General features: G+C 46.5%; 1 protein-coding gene across 6 annotated transcripts in view; it reads left to right on the forward strand.

Annotated features, from left to right (window-relative positions):
• The window catches only part of LOC120903008 (ecdysone receptor), a 188,624-nt gene that overhangs the window by 10,574 nt on the left and 163,020 nt on the right, over positions 1-15,030 (forward strand). For 2 of the 6 annotated variants that reach the window (XM_040312169.1, XM_040312170.1), the window contains exon 1: positions 6,291-6,391. The exons of 1 other annotated variant lie outside the window; for it this stretch is intronic. The gene's annotated coding sequence lies outside the window, so the exon portion shown is untranslated. 3 more of the 6 variants (XM_040312172.1, XM_040312173.1, XM_040312174.1) reach the window with 3 other exon arrangements.

A 15,030-nucleotide genomic window follows, 5' to 3' on the forward strand; every position in this document is an offset into this window, starting at 1 on the left:
GTAATCAGTGCACAATAAATGGAACACACCATCCCGCGCAAACTTACAAAAACCGGCTACGTGCGCGCGGCGACGGTCCTGTTCATTCGAATGGGAACAAAGTGCAGCCAGTTGTGGAAAATGGAACCGACGTTTCGGCAGCAGAGAGAGGATCAGCAAGGTGGACGGGGATGGCTTAAACTTTGATGATATTTTATGGACACAGCGCGCATTGCTGGACACGGGAGCGGTAAACAGCGAAGTGCATCGAAAAGGGCAGGGAAATGTTAACGACTAGTTAGCTAACAGGAACAAGGCTAATGGTTTGGTTTGGTGCTAGAATGGGGAAAGTTTTGTGTCAAAGTAGTGTTTTTACGCCCTCCTTCTGCTGTTTGTTTGTCGTGCGGGGATTGGTGAAGTGCGTCCCACGGGCCGCAACACATCGATAGGAACGTCAAAGACGAATTGACAGTGGATTGCATTGCGTTTGAGGAAGAAAACAGGAGAGAGTGAGCGACAGGCTGCTCCGAATGCATACCGATGTAAGTTGTTACTTGTTAATTTGAGATCGAGATTGAGATCGGGAAAGTTTAGTGTGTGAACTGGATTGTCATCCTTCTTCTTGGCAGGACAATGAGTAGAATGTTAGTGACATTAGTGCATCCTTCCAGCTGTCATATCGCCTACAGTTTGATGGATAATTGCTAATTGAGTCTGTGAATAGTGTGACAGCTGTAGTTTCGGAGCTGCGATGAGATAAGGAGATTACCAGCAACATAATGGAATGTAGATTACATTTACCATAAAGTCACGATACACATAGTTAACGGCAAGCGGTTTGCATTGGAGCACGTACGGAAAGTTTACGTTAAAGCGGTTATAAAATATCCTCAACTACTTCTCCCTGTATCGACACACAAAGACGCCGCCCAGAGCAATGATGGACCGTGGACGTCCTTGGGTGCACTTCTTGGGGCTATCGTCGTAACTGTTCGATGCAGTTTCGTGATAGCTGCGTCACTGTGTGTTGTTCTGTGTGTGTGTGTGTGTGTTTTTAGTGCTGCACCACACCCCATCTCGGCAGCAATAGCCCTCCCACGGTGTGCGGTGTGCTGGTTGTATTTAAACAAAACAAAAAAAAAGGACTCCTACGGGTAGTGTGAGCAGTTTTACGTTGTAACAAAAACGGAACAACCACGCCAAAACCGTGGAGTTTGTAGCGTCACGGTCGGTCGGTGGAAATGTCCTAACCTTGGCCAGGACGTGGCGTTTCGTTTCGCACAATCTAGGACACCGGTCCAGCCCACAGCTCACAGTGGGTGCGCCCAATGTGACCTATTTGTCATGCGGTTTTTTTCGGAGCTGGGAGAAGGTTGTCGGTAGAGAAGTTGGGTTGGAGGAATTGCACATCCTGCAGTGCGCTACTCACTGTCACAAAGTGCATCGCTGACATGGATGGTGCGGAGGAGCGGAGTCCGTGAGTCCGATAGAGGACGTTTTTCGTGAACAGCGAGATGAAATTAGTTGTATTGAGGGGAGGAGCGTTTGCAGGCGGGTAGGATTCTTTGTTGACGAAAGGAGTATTGGAATGGTTATGAATATGAAATGGGTTACCTCATGTAGTTGGTTTTTGATGTCTGACATAGTTTCGGGTAATGGCTAGAAGCATTCTTCGATTTATTATTGCAAACATAAGCTTTACGTTCATTAAAATTAGTGCTTTTTATGAATTAAATGTGCTGGATGACTTTCCACACTTATTCCTGGTAAAATATTGAAGTAGATTTTCAAAGTGTTTCTAATAGTCATCGTGCAAAACGGCTTGCCCTATATCTGCATCAATTCTGGGTAGGATATCATTTCTAATCCATTTCTCGTGCAGTTGTACCCCTAATTAGTTTCAATATGCAAAATTTATGAAGAAAGTTCACTAAAGTCTCTCTGCAACACTCTGCACTCCCAAATCACGTTGATAAAGCTAACGACAAAAGTTTCCACTTCTCTCAAATGTCGCTGCTACTGGTGCCCATTGCATTGCCCTGTTGCATGCGAAATAAAGACTGTGAAATCAAATCGTTAACGGGCTACGGGGAAGAAGTAGAAGCTTTGGTTCAACTAATGAACCGACACGGCCACCCATCGGGCTGCGGACGCTCTAAAACCCTGAAGTGTAAAATCTCATCCTTGACTTCCTCGACACGGCAGGGCAGCAGAATTGGAGGACGACACACTACGAATGCACGAACAAGTGCAAGCAGATCTCATCTCTGCACCCTCTATTTGCAGCTGGAAAAAAGGGCAAACAGAAGCGAATGCCTGCACGGACCCGCTCCCCTCTGAATCCTCCTCTTTTTCCTTTAAAATCATTACTTCTATCCAAGCAAAAGATGCACACATAAAGCTCCTAATTTATTGCACCGGTTTGGCCCTTTTTTTGCGGGCGGTTCATTTTCCAATCCGGTTCGGAATGTGGCCGTGTGTGAATCACCTCGGCGGAAGTGGGTGGAAGGAGTGCATCAAAAAACGCTACCGTGTTTTTTTGATCAGAGAAGAACATGGTCGGTTCGTGTTTAGCCAGAGTTGTAATGTGTGCAGTGTTGTGCCCCGGTGGGAGTTAAGAAGTCGTGAAGGTACATGCTCCTAGCTATTGTTGAAGCTTTGTTTTCTCTCCCAGATGGGGGTTGAGCCATATTCAACATTTGACTTTGTGATGCTTTGTGCATTGGAATGTCGGAGGACAAATGGGGGTAATATTTAGATATATTAGGATTCTACCAATAGAATGATATCTCTGAAAAAAACCTGAGCAAAATCATAGAATTGCGCAAGTGTAAAGGAATATCATGTTATCGTATGCTCTTTTACGCTCCTGAAATCATCAGGAAGATTAATGAAAGATTCTAGGAATATGTTTTTAATTTTTTCCCGTTTACCTTCGACAATCTCATTATCCTGCGCCGTTCTCGTAAGGTAGAATTCATGATGTTGCTCGCTGCACGGACGGTCGAGAAACCACCGAGGGCCACTCGGGCTACAGCACACCCCACGGCCCAAGGTTCAGCTATGAAGTTTTACGACTTAATCATAAAATTCAAAATCGAATTCTTCTGCGCAAGATTCTCTGCGCCCATATCCCGCTCTTGTGCAACGGTCTGATTGAGCCGATCGATCTATGCTGAAACGAATGGGGCTCCGATGTTGTGCTGAGCAGGAAAAAGCACAACTTTAGAATTTATGCTCCAACTTGCCTGTTGGTTTGCCCTTGAGGTCAGTCGTAAGCAATCACGGGAAGATACAAGTTTTCCCTAAACGTGCGGAGAGTTAGATTGTGCATCGGGTTATAGCTTCATCCCGAAGGCATCATTTGGAGGCGCAGTGGGTTCGTTGGTGCATGCAAGAATTTGATGGGGATTGGTCTTTTATGTTTAGAAACGTGTTTTTTTTACAAGGCTACAAGGCTGTTCTAGGGGATGCGAGGAACGCATGAGACAGTGGATGGATGTGTGTATATTATTGGACAATTTTTAAAGCAACAGTTTTCTGATGTACCAAAACTTTTTTTGAGATATGCTATTGAGATAAGAATTACTTTGCAGAGATATCTCTCCCTTCTGTCTTTCGGTAATGGCAGGAAGTACTTTCTAAATTTCACATGGTGACTTAAAGTGATACACTTGCAAGTGTCAATGTACTCCATTCGTCATTAAACAGCCCAAAGCTATGCTATAGCAGAGGCACTTTTATAGCTAAGACATTATTTTACTAGGACCAAGCGGATTAGTGAAAGAGATTGAGCATTGAACTTGTACCCTTCTCAGTTCACAAATATGTCTCTCAACCAGTTAGATTGTGAAGAGCACTCGTAAACTGACCGTTATGATCAGCTTTTTATTGACAGGGATCAGGTTGAAGCTTTGCTAGGCCCTCGTCCATGCTAAGAGGACACCGTTCGCAAGGCTAGCCTAAGTCACCCGCAGTGTTCACGCCGTGTAGCGAACGTTCATAAAAATAAATCTTATCCCAGTTTGTCGATTTTTTCTGCAGTGTCATTTGACCGCACCGTAAGCGGAACTAAAACTCCACTTCAACGAACTGCTATTTGCCGCTATACGTACCTCTTCCCCATAGACACTGTCCCACGGGTTGTAGACACACACACACAGAGCTCGTTTCGTTGGTGGGCATAAGATGTATGGTGTAATAAATTCGCATCCCCCCGCACCTGCTCTCTTTCGTCGAGATGCATTTTTGTGGCACTGGTTCCCACTCGCTCGTTCGATCTTCGCTTCTTCAATTTCGATCAGTTTGAATCGTTTGCTGTTTTCGAGGGCAGCTTAGGCAGCGTTCACAGCACGGGACGAATTTCCGAGGAAGCGGGGTTTGGGATAGGTGAAAAAACAATAGTCAGTGCCAATGAATCATACCGTTCCGAGCGAAAAAGGTCGAAGATCGTTCGGAATTGCGCTAGAAACCAGTTAGCGGCCCGGAGCGGAATAGGCAAAGGGTGAAAGCGAGATGGCAGAGCAAGAGCAATGTGTCGCGATCGATACCAAAGCCACACGCGAGGTTCGTCCACCCGTTCGCCGCGGGTTTCGTTTTAACGGGGGAGATGGTTAACTACCCTTTTGAGCCTCACGATCACATGTGAGTGAGCGAAGGTGTGGTTTTGCCCTTTGCTGGTCAAGGATTCACCTCGAAGATGTTTTATGCTGTCGTAATCGGCGACTCTCTCAAGCCAGGCCGTGGTTTGTGCTTCTGGTCGTCTCGAGATAGTAATCGGAACGTATCGTGGAATGATGGACTGAGAAAATATTGGAAAAAATGTTAAGCAATCATGTGATTGCGGCCTAAGCGACAGATATTGAAGTATTGGAAAAGCTATTGAAATAAATACGCGGTCAGATAATCGGACAAAATGTGATCTATGTCTTTTCTTTCGACGGTGATCTCCTGTTCTGAATTCTTATCTGAAAGCCTATTCTTACAAAGCTGTTGAGATTTGTTTAGCCGATTGGTTTCAGAACATTCTCTATAAGTCGTTCGCTTTCTTGCCTTCCGATCGTTTGTGCTGATTCGCATGTTGGTATGTAGTTAAATTGTCGCCTGTTGGTTGGAATGAACGGAGGAAGATCGACTAACACGATAACAAGAATGCATTGGCAATGTTTAGGAGATAAATAGCACCGCGAGACATTTTGTTGGTTTTGTCGATTTCGTTCCCTTCCTAATGCGGCATCACCTTAGCGTTCGTGAGAGTTTACCGTTTCAGGCGATCGCCGGTCTCCAAAACGATCACCTAGGCAAGAACGCGAGATGCTTCTTGATCGCTTGGCTGGTTGTAAAAAGCGATTACTCTTCAATAGGAAAGAGAAAGAGGAAGGTAGAGACAGAAATCGCAATGAAAGGGATCGCTATTTGAACCGGTTCTGTGGAGAGATGTGATGTTTCGTTGGACAGAGTCGTTTTCCCATTTTATAGCCGGTGGTTGATATGGTGTAGTAAATCTTGTCCCTTCCAACAGCTGCTGTGCCTTTCCTGGTGAGACATCGCCTCTAAGGTCGTGATCTCTACAGTGTGTTTAGATTCGTTTGATGAGATTTTAGTGCGTCCTTTCTAGAACCTGCAAATATGTTGAAATTAGAGTTCTCCATTCAATCAAAAACTTTTTTGAAAAAGTAATAATTTAAAGCAAACATAGCTTCATCAAAGTTTGAAGTTCTTAAGGTTCAGTTTTTCGATGTCTACCAATCGCAAAACTTCAACAGCTGACTCCGTTCAGGTCTGGCAGCATTCTCTCGAACTCATCTCGCTAGATGCGCTGTGCCGCGCTGTGAGAACCTCGCTCAATAGCAACCTTTTCTTCCCTTTTCTTCCATTGAAGCTCTTCTCGGCACTCTGGGAAGCAGTTCGAATGCAACAAATCCCTTCAACCATCTGCATCTCCACACAGGTCCCCACAATGGTATGGGTATTCCCGTGTGTGTGTGTGATCGTCAAACGTTCTCCGGCTTGAAGACCTGTTTGAAGAGAGTGAGAGACAGAGAGCTGTCTACTCTCGAACCTTCCTTCCTTCGAATGCGTTGTCGTCGTGAGTGCTCTCGGGCTGTTTGGTCAGCAGTAGCACCCCGTTTGGAGCAGAGTGCAGCTCAGGTGGAGGAGTTCGCGCGTGTTCGCGCCCCAAACCGAAGCAACCACCACCATCACCCCCATTGCGTGTGGGGTGACACGGCGTCACTCAGCGGTGTAATGTACTCTCTCGCACCACTCTCAGCGCACTGGGGTTTGGTTTCGCTTGGGGCTGCCGTGGCCATACTGCGAGCGGTTAGTTTCTCACCATTCACGGATGCGTTCGGGCTTCTGGCGTCTCATCGGAACGGACCGTGCTCGGCTCTTTGCGCTAAATTAGACGTGTGTAAGGTGTTGTTTGTTAGAAGTTTGCTGCCGTCCCCACTTCGTTTTGATTATTGTTTGGTGTGGGTGCCGCGGATCGCTGTTGAAGTACACGATTACGGGACGCGGACAGTGCATTTCTCTGCAACTACACACACTTCATCAGAGAGTGAATTCACATTGTACGTCATTTCGTCGGTGTTTCATGGTGGTGTTTCTATGCCCTCGCGGTCTTCAAATGTGTCTTCAAATGAATTATTTTGGTAAAGTGTTTAACAGTGTAGCTTGTAGCGCATTTTGACATGTATTATTCCGATCGTTTGCTGCATCGCTGTGATAAGAAGCGACCAGAAATCGAGTGCACCTTACCAGATGCACCTTGTAAGCGCCGCTGCCCCGTTAGTCAGTGTGTGCAAGTGTAGGTAAATCTCAACCGCGATGTCGCGCGAGTGTAAACTTAGCGCTCCCCTTGCGTCTGGGCCTTTGTGCCGCTGTGTCTGTGTGTGTGTGTGCACGTGATGGTGTAAGTGGGATGGTGGTGGGAAAACCACGCGATTTCCTTTCCCTTACAAACGTGTGTGTGTGAGATTGAGTGTGTTGATGGGTTTTATTTCGGTTTGTTTGTGTTTTTTCGCTTCTCATCCCTAGTCCCCAGATCAAAGCCCCAAATTGAACGTCCGGATTCGTTCTGTCTGCTGCCCAGCAGTGGACCATCGCGTCTTTTTCTGTGTGTGTGTGTGTCTGTTCGTGTTTAGAGATCGTTTGTGACGGTGTGTGTATGTGTAGTTGATTTCATGTTCGTGTCGCTTTTGGTTTGGATTCGAACCGGTGGCGGTTTCGTAGAGATACAAGCTTAAAGCTGTCGGCGAGAGGGAAATCCCCTTTTTTTTTAGTTTGCTGTGCTTTTCAACCGTCTGTTATGGCTCTGTTTTATATAAGCGTTTCTCTTACTTCAGTTTGTTTTATAGTTTTATAGTTAAAGTGCATAGCAGTTGTACAATTCTCTTACACAATTCAAACGGCCCGCAAGTGTACATTCTAATGATGCGACATTAACAACATGCAACCGAACGTCACTCACCGCTGATTTCTAACGCTCGTTCGACATTTCATCGCGCGATCGAATACGGAAAATGTCATCCATTACCCCGCGCCTGTATTTGTTCGTTGTGGTGGTGGTGTGTGTGTGTGCGCGAGCTTGCTTCCGGTTTTCTGGGTTGAATTCCAATTAGGCAGCCAGCGGCAGCAGCAACAACAGCAACCCGAAAGCCTAGCCTAGCCCGGTTTTAGGTCACTATTACTACCAATCTGCTGCTACATACTTCCAAAGGTAGGTGGAGCACGCCAGAAGATGGGGATGAAAATACGAGAAAAATTGTAAATAGACGGCCGAATTGGGGAAAAGTATAGTGCGATAGAGAGAGAGATAGAGCGAGAAACGAGCCCGGAAAATATATGATTGGCTTTTTTTTGTTAACGTAAATATTACGCTAGAAAAATTCCTTTCGATACCACCTCGTACCCTCCCTGCTCGGGATGGGGTGGAGAAAATGTGGGAAAACGCATGATCGGTTAACGGTATTGTTTACGGGCTTCTGGCTTCAGGGGAAAGGCGCGCGCCCGCACCCAATATATTGTTCACCAAGCACAGCAGTAGCTCGTGAAGCTGATCGGATGAGCACTGTGGTGTACGGATAGAACTACCGGGTTTGGAGTAAAAACAAACTAGGAAGATTCAGCTTTGAAAAAAGGTGGATGAAAACTCGCGTCCAGCTCTAGACACACACACACATACAAGCGTTCGGTGGGCGAATAAAAGGGAAATAGTAACTTCCCCCCTCCTGTGCGTGCTTGCTATATGGAGCAGTGAGTGTTTTGTGCGTTTGTATGTACTTTCTGGTGTCCGCTATGTGCTGCTCTCTTTCACTTGCTTTTGAGCGTAATTCATCGCGCTTCTCAGTAACAGAGTGTAGCGCCAAAATAACATTAACGTTTACTTTTCGATTTTTTCACGCTCTTGTACGCACAACGGTTTCCCTTTTGTAGTCAAAAGTTGTGTAGTTTTCGATAAATTGCTAATTTGATGTTTAATTGCTCTTGAGAGTAAAAAGAAGGACTGTATGGTGCTTTATGTAGTTGGGCGTGTAAGATATATTGGAATTTTGCGATCAATCGCTTGGACTAGACGCGTATTGTAGCTGTCAAAAGCGTGACTGTTGACGTGACCAACCAGTGCGTCATTTGTTCAACGCTCGAAAAGACCAACCTTTCGCTTGTCTTTAAAAATGAGTTGTTAAATAATGTCTCTTAATTCCTGAAGTAACATAGCGCAACACTGAGTTAAGGGACTGTATAATTTGTCTTATTTACAATCGTAAAAGAAATAACAAAATTATATTAATTGTTTCATAACAAACGATAAATGTGGTATTTCAATAACTACGAAACTGCACCCTAGCGTGCATGAACATCTTTTTATACATAATACCGGTGTGTAAACGATTGTAAAACCGAAAAAAAGTTTTCATTTTCTAGCTCATTGTGCCAGCTACAAGGGAGCATTAGTAGCAGTAAACAAAAAAAACACACACACACACACTGATCCAGCCAGGGAGCCCTAATTGGAGTTGTAGTTTCCGTCGGTTGGCTGCATTCAAATGAGACGCGCAGCACCACCTTGGCCCTATTTCCCCGGGTGCATGAAAAACGCTTTCGTTTCTTCTAGTACCGCTCCCGGCCCCCGGCCCGGCTCCCGGAAACACCCGCTCTGCTGCCTCTCTGTGTCTTTGTCGTCGTCGGCCCCCTGTGCACGGTATTGTTGCTCCCCCTTCTGGATTTAGACTGTTTTTTTCTTCTTCTTCTAATGCAACGCGCGTTCTAAGTCAGTGTTTAGAGACCGACACAAACGCACCCTCTTGTTGGCAGATGGCGTCCATGGCACGGTTTGTGTGTGTGTGTGCAACGAGTATAAAAATTGTTGTGTTCTATTTTACTTTTTGTTTGTGGTTCGGTTCGATGGGTTTTCCCCCGTTTCGCTATAGCGGCCGCCAAGGGAAAACAATACAAGTACACACACTCACATACACACCGACGAGAGGGAACGTTTGGATGCACTTTAGAAGTGTTTTGAAAAAAAAAAAATTGATAATGACTCCATTAATAATAAAATTTATTCACGAAAGCTTGACTAAAAATACTTTTGAAAGGGAAACTCACAAGCCTTAACTCTTTTTCTCATTCCTATTAGAAATTAATGTCCAATTTTCAACCAGTTGCTTAGGAACACTCCATAAGTTGTTTTGTAACCTTTCCAATTAAACTTATCTCTTATTGGCGTCTCCCTTTTTGCACAGGATGTGTTAGACACCCGTGACACGCACAAGACAGCCGCACAGCATCTTCATTAGGTAACTTGTGAGTCCTATTTCGCAGCAATTGCACTCGGCCGAACCTACCATAATCTGTCGCCGACTTCCTTTTTCCCACCTTGTTGCATAGTCAATGTGCGCTTCAATCGCGCGCTGCATACGATCAGCATGTACTTTCGACCGCTGCATGATCCCAATTCGCGCGCTGCAAAATGCATTCGGGAGGCTGACGCATTACGCATTCTACAGCCGAGGGCAGTGTGATCGGATGCAACAAAGCTCCACCGTCCTCATCGATGAAGAAACATGCAAGATAGTTTTTTTTTATTATTTGTATTTCTCCTCTTCCTGATGATCTGATTTACGGTGTGTATGATTGGGTTTGAAAAATAGCTGTTAATTGAACAGGACTCGTGACGATATTTATAAGACGATAAATTGTCTCACCGCTCGTTAGCAGGATTGGGGAGGGGGGGAGGCACCGTTTTACAATTTATTACACCGTTCCACCACCATTTCGGAACGGGTGCGCGAGATAACGTATGAGCCCTTACATATTTACCTCTTCCCGATCTGGTTCGACCCCCCGACCTGTGGCGAGGAAAAGGAGTGAGAAAAGGGAAGGAGGAAAAAAGGAGCGACGGTTTGCAGAGTATTTGCATGAAGTAAATTCCAGCTCTGATGAAGATGTTTTATTAATGTGCACCGGTGGGCCACTCTCGTGTTGCAGCGGGAAGACGACGAGCGGTGGGAGCAGCAGGCGGAGGTCTCTTACACTCGCTCGATTGATTCCCTTTTTCTTACCCACTCGCGCCTCATCGCGGCCACCACTGTGGTCAATAATTTTTCATTCATTATGAATGCAACTGCGGCTGCGTTTCCTTGCGCTGCATGCGATTGTGCGAAGCAATCGCGAAATGCGAAAACGCAACAGAAACACACAACACACTTCGGCCTCGGCGTGTCCGTCTCTCGTCTAGGGTTCGAAGGACCTTCCCATTGTCAGGGCAGGGGCTTCTGATGGGGGAGGGGTAGGTGCAGTTGTGCCCGTGTGCAGTGCTGCTGTTTGCCGTGTCTCCGTGTGTGCGAAACGGTTCGAAGCCCAATGCCCGCGGAGCGTGCGTGCTACCGCCGCGGAGGCTCTTACGTAGGGAAAGGAGGCAAAGAAAGTGACGTTGCGAGGGCATTAGCCTAAGGTGTAAGTGGCTTTCCTATTCGCTGTGAAGAAGCTTCCTGTATTGGGAAAGGTTGGCTATTTCTCATTCTGCAATGCAAACGGGTGCCACTGTACGACGACGGCTGAAAAGTGCACACATTCGCTCTGCGTAAGTTGACGCGGACTTTGCGGTATGGAGGACATTTGTCGTCTGCCACCCCGTACCCCCATCGGTGGGGTCGGTCTTGTGTGGTGTCGTGTTTTGTATGTAGATTCGGTTTTATGCATACTCGTTTGGCCGTATGCATTGCGTACAGCGAGAACACAGTTCGATTTACAGCTCCACCGTCGGGTACACTGGTTGGTGGGATCTTAAGCAGCACTTTTCCTGCTAAAGGACATTCAATCATGCGACGGTTTTTGAAAGCCATTGCAATAAAAATGGTTTAACGACTGCAAATAGCGGGCGCGGATGTGTACCATGCCTTTAATGTACGGGGAGAGGAGAGGGGGCAGCTGCAGCTTTACTGTGCCAACGGACCGAAAAGGACTAACCGAGAAAAAATCGATCCGGATTAAGTAGGAGGATATTCATGAAATCGATGCGCAAAAGGGAGAAGGAGGATGCGGAAGGCGAAGGAGGAAAATATGCAAATCTAATGCCTTGTCCTTGAATTTTCTGGTGTTCCTGTGCTGTGGTGTGTGTGTACGGCTACTCCTGGCGCTTTTGTTCCTGGTTACTTACTGCTGTTGCTGCTGATTTAAATATCCGTTACTCCATCCGGTGTCCGTTTTCGTTTTGCGAGTGGAAGTTAAACGGTGGACTTCGTTGTGTGTTGTTTTGTTGGTACAATTGTCAATATAAATGGTTGGTTTTGTGGAGTTTATGTAAGGAATCATTGAAATGTATTGCTTTAGAAGGTTAATAGTGCATTTGTACTATTTATTTGTTAATATTTACTTGTTGATCATTTTTGTGGAACAACTGAGCATAAAAAAAATCAATGTTTTCATGTTTAAAAGTTCGTCCCAACTAGTACACCAAATTCTTCGTTTCCAAGCGTCCCTCAAGCCGGCTTGAAATGGGTAGCTTTTGAAGTGGAAAATCACATCACCAAAGGAGAGGAAGCGTACTCAGGGAGGAGCATTTGTGCAACCTTGGCATCCCGAAGTGCCATCATTGAGTGATTGATTGGATTTCCGATTGCAATAACCGAGGAGCTGTGTGTGTGCGAGAGCGCGGAACATACTCGAGACATGACAGGACGTCGAAGATGCGAGTACGTGTTGTTAGCTTCAATAAATAAAAGCTTTGGCTGTATGCACGCAGGGGCAGCGACGTGCAAGATGTGGCGCTGCATACAATAACACAATGCCAATGGTTCGCCATTTTGTACCGCCAGTGGGAAGGGAAGAGAGGTTTGTGCATTCTTTATTGAACGAGTTTAGAGCACTAAAGCTTCGAGAAATAGTCGAATGTGTCACTTCATTTTCTCGCAGCAAATGGCAATGGGGTTTGTTTTAACTTGACTCTTCAATAGAAACACCATACACCACCTTATGCTCTCACGGCCGCGCCGTGTACTTCTAGAGCCAATTTTCCACCTTTTCCAGCGAGCAATTAAAATATGCTTCACAGCTAAACGTGCCCCATCCGGTTGACAATTGTTGTTTGGCCACATCTAATTCGACTTGGCCTTAGGAAAGCTCACTGGTGGCAGGGGGGTGGGCTTAATCTGCCCCAAATGGCTCAAGCCGCTGGCTCACCAACCACCCGCCGGGAGTTCAAACTTAGTGGCTTTGTCTTTGCGAAAAGTTACGTCGCTTGTGAAGGAAAGCGAAAGAAACAGAAAAAAAACCACCACGTCCATTGCGTTTTCGTTGGCGGTTTCTGGGGGAGGAGGCGCATGGTTTCAGTTTCGGTCGCGCAGCTTGACCACGCCGATGCACAAACAATTAAAAGCGAACTCGGTGCTCGTGCTCGATTGCAAAATGGTCAGAGCGAAAAATCGCGAAATGACCGGCAAACGGGCCGATGGAATTGTGTTTTTTTTCCACTCCGTTTTTTTCTCAAGACGGAACCGTTGGCGCGAGCGATTGGTGTGGTGTTAGTGGTGGGAAACCCCCCGTTGGGAATGTTGCATTGGATTTCACACTGTCTGCGAAAGCGTGGTGGTGGAGTCTGATTAGCTCATCGGTTCAGCTAGCGGGCTCGGTTGGCTCGTAATGTGCCAGTAATGCACTTTGGTCGTTCCCCTGTGGGACAAAACGCACTGTGCACATGGTCCGGTGTGGTCCGAGTGCCCTTGCACTTAGCGGTGGCGCTGAAAGTGCAATGTTGGTGGATTTTCGTTTTCGCGTAAAGTGAAACAGTAACGGTGTTAAGGGTGACATTTAAGGTTAAATGTAAGCCATTTGGAGCAAATGAGAGCTCGAGAAGAGTGTACATTACTTAAGAGACGATAAAGCAGTTCTGGTCAGACTTATATACAGTTGTTTTTAGTATTTCAAATACTAAGATATGACAAAGTAATGCATCTCTTCGACGTTTGATTTTGCTTCTGCAAACATCTTCCAATGGTTCACTCTCAGTCTCGCTGATGTATGGCTGAGGTCATCTTTCCACCCTTAAAAGTGAAGCAAGACACACCACACCACCAGCCGGCAGTCTGTCCGAGTGTTGCACTTTCCCGCCCCAAGCCGTTTGGGCAGCGGTCGATAACCTGCTGCAGCGGCACATAAAAATAGCGCTACCACCGGTGACAGTTTTTCCATTCCAGCTTTTGCAACGCAGTTTTCCACCGACCGACGGACCGCTTTCACACTCACTCTCACTCATGTGTCGGTGTCGGTGTGCATCGGGGTACGCGGTCCACACTCTCCTAACCTTGACCCAAAAGTGTGTTCAGCATTGGCAGGTGTGTACGAGAGCGCGCGCGCGCGTTTCGTTCGTCCAAACACACGTTTGCAACGCCATCCGGCTGTATTGTATTGCATTTTCGTGTCATTCTGGTGGTCGGCGTGTGTGTGCATTTTCCACCCACTTTCCACACACACACACACTGGGGCTGGTTTTGCGTGCTGCACTCACACCCACGCTGGTTGTTACTTTGTCTAATTGTGTAGTTGTTACCACCCCCAGCGTTTGATACCATTAATCCTCCCCCCGCTTGCGCTTTACCCTACTGTCAATTGGCTAATTTGTGCGCGGCATTACTTCGTTTCGGTAAGGTATGCGCGCGCCAGCATGGATAGGGCATGGAAATCGAAACCGATGGCGTATACTGCTTGCGTATGCAAGACGGTGAGCTTTTCGCGTGCACATGAACCTCCTACCCCTGCTTTTTGTTGTGTGGTGTCGATGTATTGGACCCTACCTTTGGGGGTCTCTTGGAACAACATAGACAAAAGAGCAAATAGGATGCCTTCACCTTTGAAAAAAATAAAACCTCACACTCACTCACACACACCTATAACTGCTGTCGAAGGTTTCCTAACCGAAAACGGTTCAACGAACCCACCCTCGCGCACGATCCGCGGTTGTGCGGGCGAAGCAGCACGCCCTGATGTCCCGGCGGACGATGATAGTGAAACTTTAGCGTGTGGTGTGCGCAGTTTTTTTTGCTGCCGCCGCTGTTGCTCTTGTTGTTGCTTCCTTTCCATTTCGGTGTGTTCGTTTGAAGCATGAATGTCAGCGCATGCTAATTAAACTCATTCGTATGCGTATTACGAACGGCGGACCGGGTCCCGGGCGGGCGGCGATATCGGCCGGATAGTGTACACCGTTTTCATACACTAATATGCTGCTGCTTTTGCTGATGAGGCGGGCTCTGGCGGGCGCTCATGCTTCGGCGAATAGGTGTGCCTAGCAGTCATAGGTGTGTGTGTGTGTTCGATCTATTGGTGGGGTGTTGTTTGTGCTTGGAAGGAGTAGGAGCGGCTAGAAGCTTCGTTTGGAATAATGCCTAATATAAAATAACTTGCGCGCTCTGTAACTGTTGGAAGCGTCTTCTTCTACAGAGTCACACATATTCATGAGCGGAAGAGTTCTACTTGGTGTGTGCTTAATTCAAGCGTCGTGTGGGAATAAATTGTCAACCCGTAACAGCATACCGTTGCATAATCCTAATGAGTAAA

Source organism: Anopheles arabiensis, chromosome 3, assembly GCF_016920715.1.
Source record: "Anopheles arabiensis isolate DONGOLA chromosome 3, AaraD3, whole genome shotgun sequence".
Lineage (NCBI taxonomy): Eukaryota > Metazoa > Arthropoda > Insecta > Diptera > Culicidae > Anopheles > Anopheles arabiensis.